This window comes from Propithecus coquereli, unplaced genomic scaffold, assembly GCF_000956105.1.
Source record: "Propithecus coquereli isolate 6110/MARCELLA unplaced genomic scaffold, Pcoq_1.0 Scaffold146, whole genome shotgun sequence".
NCBI lineage: Eukaryota > Metazoa > Chordata > Mammalia > Primates > Indriidae > Propithecus > Propithecus coquereli.
Window position 1 is genome coordinate 734,583 of NW_012138969.1, and position 10,086 is coordinate 744,668.

A 10,086-nucleotide genomic window follows, 5' to 3' on the forward strand; every position below is an offset into this window, starting at 1 on the left:
GGGATCTTACTTTTTTTTTCCAGTTTCCAACAATCTCATGAGATGAGAGCAAACCCTAGAAGCTGCTAGCACCCTGAGGATGGGGGACAGGCTGCAGTGTTGGGGCTGGGGTATTCCAGGTGAAGGAAGGAAGAAGGAGAGTAGGCAGCCGCAGAAATCTTAGTGGAGGACAGATTTAATCTGACTTCAAATGCAAAAGCATTTCTACAAGCTACTCAGTTTATTTGACTTCTGTTGAAATCTCCTTTATATTCACTTTTAAGCCAAAATGATGACAAATAAAAATACCAAAGTTATTAACTACACTACACTAGAGTCAGTAGTAAACAAACAAAAAAAAAAGGCAAGGGTGGGGAGGGAGAAAGTTAAACACATTAGTGGGGAGTAAAGGGCAGAAACGGTTCTGTTTTACCGAACTATGGCCAGGGTGCTTTGTTTTGTTTGTTTTCCACACTTCCTTCCCCAATTGCACCACATCCCTTACACCTAAAGCAAACATTTCTGATCAAAATGCTGCAGAGCTGAAAAGGTCAAAAGAAGGATGTCAAAGGTTCAACCATCAAACAGTGAAGCAATCATCAAGCAATCATCGTAGCCCTGTGCCCCGCACCAGAGAGTCTCACATTTGGGGAAGGAGGTCCCTCCAAGGAAGAATGACAACTCCAGCCCTCTTCCTGTAAGCCCGGTCAGAAGCCCTTGGAAGCTGGCCCTGGGCAAAGCTGTAAGGGAGGGGACCTGATGTTCTGACGCGTCTGTCTTCTCACTGCTGCTTCCTTGCAATCCTTCCCCAGAATCCACATCCCACCTTCTCAGTCCATCCACAGCATCCTGGGGATCTGGTACAATCTCATTTTATCAATAGGAGATTGTTGAAGACTAAAGGCAGCTTCCAGACTCCCAGATGAATTTCTAGTGATATAATTTCAGACCTGTGGGGAAAGATATTTAAGCCAGAAGACCCTCTTGAGAGAGGCTTCAAAGTTCCTGGAGCTCTCCTTCCTCTACTGGCTCTCAAAACCTGGGACCCTAAGTAACCCGGCAGCGAGGGTGGGGGGGCTCTTCCTGTGACTCAGACTTCACCAGAGAGCACTTGAGCGGAGACCTTCTGCTTCAAACCACCTAGGGACCATTCGACCTGTATTTTTAGTCTGCTAGGGCTGCCATGACAAAATACTTTAGTTCTAGCATCTAAGGTATGGAAGAGATGCTCCAAAAAGGAGAAACCTGTTAGAGATATCCCTGCTGGGGTCAGCTCAAGAAGGATGGCCACGAACAAGGAAAGAAACCATCCTGACCATGAAACGAGCATGATTCTACCTGAAGGAAGCTGAGGGGTCTCCTGCCTTGTCACCATGTGGTGCAGGATGGGGAGCACCGCTCAGGTGGGTGCATTAGGGACTTTGAACAGCAGGCCATGAGACAGGCCGGGATCACCCAGGCTTGAAAACTCAACAGAATAAGGAATCTGCTGTTCTCCCAGAACCAGGAAGGGCATATGGTATTACTTTAGGGTTTTTTTTTTCTCATCTACAGCAGCCAGGCCATTCTTTCGCCTTTGGTTTACTTTCAGTAACAATAACAACAATACCTGTACCATATATTGAACTCACGCTGCATAGCGGGCATCGGGTTAATTGCTTTGTGTATATTATCCCATTTAATCCTCATACCATCTTTATTTTATATAGGAGAGAAGAGTAGCACAGAGAAGTTAGATTAATTATGCAAGGTCACACAGCTACTGAGAGGAAGAACTGGTATTTGAACCGACAACTCTGATTACAGAGTACTCAGCTACCTCTCTTTATCAGTCTATCTTCAGGAAGCAACATGGTTTGGCTAGAACAACGTAGTGAGAAAAACAAGTTTTAGCCTCCCAAAGCCTAGTGTTCAAATCCTAGCCCTGTGACCAAGGACAACTTAATCTTTCTGCTCTCTGTTGCCTCCTATTCAAACATGGGGGTAATCTACAAAAAGTTTAATAGAAATAACTCATAAATAGTATCTGTCATTGCTATTATTTTTTTCTCCTAGCTCCGTTCTATGATTGAATTTGTAACAATATAGACCAATAAGATTGCATTAAAATATAAAGTAATGCCTTGCGTTGAAAATTTACATTAATTAGTACTAATTTAAAGTTATCCTTTTCAGCTCATTTCTCAGCAAAGGTGAGATTTAGATGGACCTTTTTTTTTCTCCTTCTTAAAATCACAACTGATTGCTTATTAACATTGCAATTTTCATTATCCCTACAGCATCTCAATCCCTTAGGAAGGCTCAATGAATAATTTAAAATCCATGCTTAATTTATTATACATGCTTGCAGCAACTATTTTCATGGACTGATCCTTGTTAAAGTTCTCAGAGGGCTTGAGGGCACAGGTGGCTCCATTAAAAATGTTTTTCTCAGTTTTCTTGAGCGATTTTTTTTTTTTAAAGCGCTGGGGTGGGCACATTGATAGTTAATTGACAATAGCTTACATGCTGCTCTAGTCACCATATCTGAAGAAACATTGCTTTTGTTGGTGTGAAAATTAGTTATGTGTCAATACTTTCCATTTCCTGATTTTAGAATTTTAATTAAAGCGGATGACATAGGACAATGTGACTGATTCCACTCTTTTCTGGGAAAGAGTGACAGGGGAGAACTGGGACTGGGAAAGAGGCGAAGAGTGGGGAGTGTGTACTTTCGAGCAGGGCCTTGGAAAGCTGAGCATAGTTGGATAGAGCAGGAGGCCAGGATCTTTCCTGTGCATTGTCCACGTGCTCCGAATGGGATAGTGAGGGGGCTGTGGAGCACTTTTCTCTGGATGTGACCTCCACTCTGAGGCCCCAGGGCATCCTCGATTAGGTATCAGCCACATACCCGGAACGGAACTAAAGCCAGAACATAGCATATTTTTCTGCTGAACCTAGTTCCATATTCTAGCAAATGTTTTATGTTTCATTAACATTTAGCTTGAATTCATATCCTCTAATATCTAAATTGGGCCCTTGTAAATGCTTTCTATGTATAGAGTCAATAGAGTTATCCATTTTGTAGTGATGTGAAAAATATGAATACAACCAAGGATAAATCAGTTCCAATTAACATGGTCTGGGAGGCATTGATTCTACTTGGATTAGTGTAGATTAGTATTTTTTTAGAATGTGCCTGTGGTTAAAGGTCTTTTCCTTACTTGGTGGTGGTGGGCCACCCAAACTATTAGGGGTCTACTCAGCCTTGGGAAAAATCTCTTTCCCTGGGTGAGAAACTTAGGAAAGCTCTACATGACTAGCCAATGTGGTTTTCACTCTACTTGTCAGACAGAGGGACCAGACTTAGGGTTGGCTCTAGAATTTTCTATCAAAATAATTGTGGGTTTTTTTCCCCAAAATATATTAAATTACTTCTATTAAGTTAATATGAACAATGGCCCAGGATTAAGGACAAAAAATTAGGTGATCTATTTGTGAATATTCCCTGGGGGGAGAAATCATGTGTATTTTTACTTAGGCTTTATTTAATGCAGAGTATTAAAGGCAGCTATCGAGGGCACCGATGCTGATTTCACTTATCATTATATCTCCAATACCTAGCACAGGGCCTATAACACAGTAAGAGACTGAAAAGTATTTGTTAAATAGGAAAAAGATACGTGCTTAAAAGTGAGAGGACTCCAACATCCTGATTCATTTTGTGTAATACATTCAATTAGAAAATAAATGTATTCTTTTTCTTCAAAGCATAAACTCTGCATAAGATATGCTTGCTGTGAGGTCAGTCTTCTCTCATGGGAGAGAAGCAATTAGCTTTGAAACAGACTTTTTCAGATGCAGATCACAAGAAAGAACACCATCCTTGGGAATGGCCAATTTACCCTTGCAAATTCCTTGATGTTGAATTTCATTAGCCATTTTAAGAATAAGACCCAGGAATTTCAGCGGCTGTAACCCATTTTACAGATGAAGAATGAAAATCCATGATAATAGACAGCTGAAGTTGCCTGAGCACTTACTCATATGTTTGATGCTTATGGCCCTAAGTGTATTGTTATCCTCACAGGATGGCTGTGGGGTTCAGGATGGGTTCAATTTTAGCCCAATGTTATATTTGAGGAATCTCTTTGAGGAAGCTCAAAGAGATTAAGTATGGCTGGGCATAGTGGCTCACGCCTGTAATCCTAGCACTCTGAGAGGTCGAGGCGGGAGGATCGCTTGAGGCCAGGAGTTCTAGACCAGCCTGAGCAAGAGAAAGACCCCATCTCTACCAAAAATAGAAAGATTAGCTGGGCATGGTGGCACACACCTGTAGTCCCAGCTACTCAGGAGGCTGAAGCAGGGGGATCACTTAAGCTCAGGAGTTTGAGATTGCAGTGAGCTATGAGGATGCCACTGAGCTCCAGCCCAGGTGAGACAGTGAGACTCATGCCTCAAAAGAAAAAAAAAAAAGAGGTTAAGTGACTCATCAAATGTTACATGGCTTCCTAGTGGTGACGACAGGGTTTGAACCAAGGTCTGTCTGGCCCCAGAGCTCAGCTGCTTAACCACTGTCCTTTACTGCCTCTGTGTTCTTCTGTCTTCTGAAATCCATAAAGGCTTCAGTGAAGTCCATTCTTAGACATGGTACTTTAATGAAACAGGGTCTTCCAAGATTGCAAAGCAAAAATTCTCTTAAAAATAAAAACAATAATGAAGACAAATTAAAAGGAATTCTCTGAAGCAGTTGTCGGTGTACAAGGGCTGAGGCGTGCCCACCCTTACAGCAAAGGCCTGGTTCTAAGCCTGTAGTGCGTGGCCTCTCAGGCTGCCTACCCAGTTTCATTTCTAGCTGCTCATCAACAAGCCTCTAATTTAAATCAGGCTGGACTCCTCAAAATTCCTGCTACAATTTTTATGTATTCCTGTTTCTATTCCCTTCCAGAAGCTGTTCTCCCCATTGGAAATGCCCTATGGTAAGTTAAATATGGCCACAAATTCTTTAAAGCTCCTCCCATCAAAAGGTGGAATCTTTCCCCAACCCCTTGGATCTGACTTTGTGACTTGCTTGGAGCCATAGGATGTGGCAGAAGTGATACCGCATGACTTCCAAGCCTTGGCTTCCAAAGTCCTTGTAGCTTCCGCTTTCACCTTTGAACGCTGCTGTCTGTGAATAAGAGGATGGGAGGAGCCCCATGGAGAAAGAAGCCCTGGCATCCAGCCATTACAGGACCCGGGCCCCAGACTGGGGGCAAGGCCACCACCACCAGCTCACCCACCACCAGCTGCAAACAGATGCAGAGCGGAGATGAGCCATCCTAGCTGAACTCTGCCCAAATTGTCACTCCAAAGACTAGTGACCAATCAATGGCTGCTGTTTTAAGCCCTTAAGTTTTGGGGTGGTTTGTAAAGCAGCAGTAGATCACTAACACACCATTTTATTCCTTTCTTCCTAATATGTCCACCACCTCTTTGTAAACTGAGCTCCAAAGTCACTCCTCCTGATAGAAATTTTGCCCACAAAGCCAGCGTCACTCAAGGCTAAGTAGACGGCCTTGTCTAATGTGAGTCTAAGCACGCCAAGACCCCACTGTTTCTTTAAATGCCTTCCCCATCCACTGGCTGATGCCTGGAATCTCAGCATTAAAGTTTAATCACTTGCATAAGAGCATAAATGCCTATTAAATTTTAAGAGTCCCTGGAAGGGATAGCAAGTGTGTGCTTTTGATTTTGCTCTTCTTATAAAAGCATACAGAAATAAAAAATGACACTAACATAAGGTTATTTTCCCAAAGAGAAAAAAAAAATTGTTTAATGATTTGGACCGACTTGAACATAAGCCTTTAGGGAGATACATGAAACAGTTGTGTATCTAATTTCAATGTTTAATTAATTAATTTAATTAAGCATACATACTTCAAATCACATTATACAAAATAACATATCAATTTAGAAATATTTCTTTTTTTCCACTCTTCCATTCCATGAAGGTATCTGATTCAAAGTTGCCGTCTGTGTCTCTACTGGCGAGTGTCCTCTGTTTCACTAGGGACACTTTTTTGACCATTTAACAGTTTTCCAGACATCATTTTCTCTTCCAACTAATTTATATTTTTTTAACCATGATGTTGCCATTGGAATTCTTATCCCAAGCCACAAGTACCACTCGCAAAACACTAAGTTTTTGTTCTACTCATCCTAGAAGTGTATATTCATGATTGTCACAGTGTGGTCACTTACAGTACTGCTTTGTGTGCAAGGACCTTCAGAAAGCTGGTTAACAATGACATCTACAGCTTGAAATTTGGGGGCCTTTTTCCAAAGAAAAGATTCATTAAATTCACATGAAATTTCTTTGCTTCTTTTTTTTAAGCAGATGACCGTAATTATATAAAAGTTTATGATTTCTCGAGGTCAATTCAGGTTAATGTGCCTTCCCCAAGTAGCACTTTGTGTTTCAAAGTCAGAGAGCCATTCCATAATGCAAAGAACATTAAAAGGACTCAAATGGAAAGCAACTCCCTCTTCTGAGAGATAGTTTTGGGGAGAAAACCAAAAGCCCTAATCTGACATATATATTAATACATGTTCATGTTACAGCGTGGTTTTGGCAGTGACGTAGTTGCCCTTCGAAGTAAACAAGTTGTCAGTCTTGCAAAATATATATGTGTCAATTCTAGAAACTTCAGACAATGCTCCCAATTAGACTTCCTAATTTCAACAGTTTGGTTCATTTCCTTCCAGATCTTCTTCCTATGTATTATCACCTATGACACTAAACTCAATCAGCTGTTTCTACTTAATACTATAACTTAAGCATTTCCGTTATTAGAAATTCTTAGTATAAAGATATGACATCATTCACTCGTCCTCCGTCCCATGGCTGTAGCTTTAGATTGTCTGTGAAAACAGCAATATCTCAAGCAGACACCAGCCCCTTGCACCTCAGTGTGAAAAGTTTTAGATTTCTTTTTTGCTTTTTCCTTTATTGAGCATCTACCCAAGTAAAATATACCAAAAGTGAATAAAGAGAAGTCCCTGCTCTCAAAACAGACAGAGCCATAAACAATTAATTGCATAACATATGATAAAAGCTTGAATAAATGTACGGTCATGCACCACACAACAATGTTGGACCACATATACAAGGGTGGTCACGTAAGATTATGATACCATAATTTTATTGCATCTTTTCTATGTTTAGGGACATGAATACTTGCCATTGTGTTATCATTGCCTGCAGTGTTCAGTACAGTAACATGCTGTATAGGTTTGCAGCCCGGGAGCAACAGGCTATGCCCTATAGCCTAGGTGTGTAGTAGGCTGTACCATCTGGGTTTGTATAAGGACACTCTGCGATGTTCACACAAGGGTGAAATCACCCAAGGATGCATTTCTCAGGACGCATCCCTGTCATTGCATGAAGCATGACTGCAATTATACAAAAGGCTATGGCAGCAAAATAGAAAGAAGGCTGACCAGTTGATCAGAGGAAATTTCATGAAGGAGTCAACATTTGAGAATTTGGGTACTTTTTGTTTGTTTGTTAATTGCTTATTTTGAGGCTATCAAGACTTAATTTTGAAAAGATTTGCAAAATCAGAAGAAACGTCTAAGCATATGTCCCCAGTTAAATTCCCAGAACAAAGGCATCTCTGCTTGTGGAACCCAGCGTGGCCACACCTTTGTTACGCAACAACTGAAGTTTTCCTGCACCAGGGACTTTTCCCTGAGAGCAGGTTTGGATAGAGGGGAATAAGACCGCGGGGACACCTGGGCCTGAAGGGTGGGACAAGAAAGACGCCAGGACAAGTGCAAGCATGAAAGGCCAGAACAAGCCGGGCCTCTTGCTTGTCTTGCTGGGACCAGCCCTGCCACTCCCACACTCATCAATGCCTCCTTGCTTTTGTATCTCCGTGTCCCACGCCACCGTGATGTCTACTGCCTGTGCTCTCTAGTTCTTTAAAATACGCATGTTTCATCTCCCTCCAAAAAGTTCCTGGAGTTTAGTGGAGACAGCAGTAATGTAACTGTATTGAGCTCATGGCCTGGGTTCGAGGCCCAACTCGGCTACTGACTATGGGCTCTGTGTGACTCTGGGTCATTCCCAGCCTCCTCTGTGCTCTCCTTTCTGCCCAAGCAGCCTTACTATCCCTCTCTCTCAGTTTGTAGACACGGCCACAGGCAGATGACAGATGGGCCCCTTCTGGCTACACTAACCCTCCAGATCCTTCACCGCGGACCTGTTTCTTGCTTTTACATTTGCCCATGTTCCCTCTAAAAAGTAAATTTAAGATGATCAATTCAATTCCGAATGAATAGCTAAAAGGATTTATCATGAGTTATTCACTTCCTACCAATTAGCCTCAAGGACTCTATGATCTTTTACCAAACACAAATATCCCTATAGAAATTATTTTCAGACATCACACTGGCAGAACTAATAGACAAAGTATGCGGGAAGGTAGAATTAAAAGAACATTGAAAACAATTGGTGCAATTTAAAACAGGGACTTCTCTTTTCTGCTTAAGGTGTAGCAGCTTCTTGGATTGCATTAAGCATCCAAGTCTTGTGCTTTAAGTTCCTCTTACAGCATCATGAAAGCTTTACGTATATCTCCACATGCTTCTCATAAATGACTTGAGCTTAGCTGTTCATCAGAACTATCCACTAGTTGCCTGTTTTAGAGTGGCCTGGCAGGTGACATCTGCTGATTTGTGACGTTAGCAAGACAACACACATGTCTGGTTCTGGAAGAAAGAAACAGTCTATGGGAAGCATCCCCCAAATGTTTTGAAACTTTCTTATATCCACGTGAAAACACGTGGTCTGGAAAAAAAAAAATGAATTGAATCTATCTGAAAGTCATTTGCTGATATTTTCCATTTCCTAATTCAGAGGGACCCATTCAGAAAAGATACTTCCTATTACATTACAGGATTTATAGAACATAATGTTACCCCTGGAGAAAAAAATCTAAATATAATGAAATTTAGATAATTCATTCAGCCATTTCTTTCCTTCTCTCACTGGAATGGAGAAAAGTATGAAATTAGTATTTTAATAGTAGTGGCTAACATTTATTGAGCACTTACTATGTCAAGGATTATACTAGGTGCTTTTCAGATTTAGCTCATTTAATCCCAATAACCCTACTAAGTGCTATTGTTATCCCCATTTTATAGATGGGAAAACTGAAGTCTAGCTATATAGCCAGACTTGTTGTCAAGTTTAGGTATGTAGCCAAGGTCAGAGAACCAGAAAGTGGCAGAGAGAGAATGCAAACAAGGCACGAGGGAAATGCCAAAGCTCAGCCTCTGAGTCACTGCACTAGAAGAAACTGGTAGCATGAACAGCTTTAAATACATCTGGAGTGGAATGATGTTTATTTGCCGTTTGTCCTTGAAAAGAATGAACTGGGGATTTCCTGGTAACACCCAGGGCCTCCTCCTAAATGAAGAATGCTTTTTACCTTGTCACCACACACTTGTTAGGTGGGAGACAAGAAATGACCTTCCTGGCATCAGGGGAAAGTGTTCACTTCAACAATGATCAGAGATACTTGAAAACTAACAAAATGAGGAAAGAAACGGTTAAGTATTGGTTTAACTACATAAGAGCGATACTAGTGAGTCCTTTTTGTGTTCTATTTACATTTATTGTGCAATATGATATCGGATCACACAGATTTTGTATACTTAATATAGATGGTTTTGTTTTACAGCACCAAGTTCTTCCCACTGGACCTCTCCTACCACATTTGAGATGGTTACAGAGAAGGCCTTGTCCAGTCCCCAGGCCATACCTCCACCTTGTCACACGTAAACATCCAGTGTACAGATATAACTGAGCCAATTTCACCATCAGAACAGCCAAGCCATTCTCAAGGAGGGAACACATTAACTGAAAGCCATACTTTGGGGGATTTTGAAAGGTTGAACAGGGAGAACCAAGGGCTATCATTCCAGGGCTTGATACTGGCCTCAAGGTGTCAATTAGAGATAATAATATTTGATATTAAAACAGGTGTCAATTAGAGATAATAACAGAGACCTTCACCAAGTGTACAAGAATAAATTAAGTGCTCAGTTATCTTTGGGAAACTCTAATGCCCAAGACTTGCT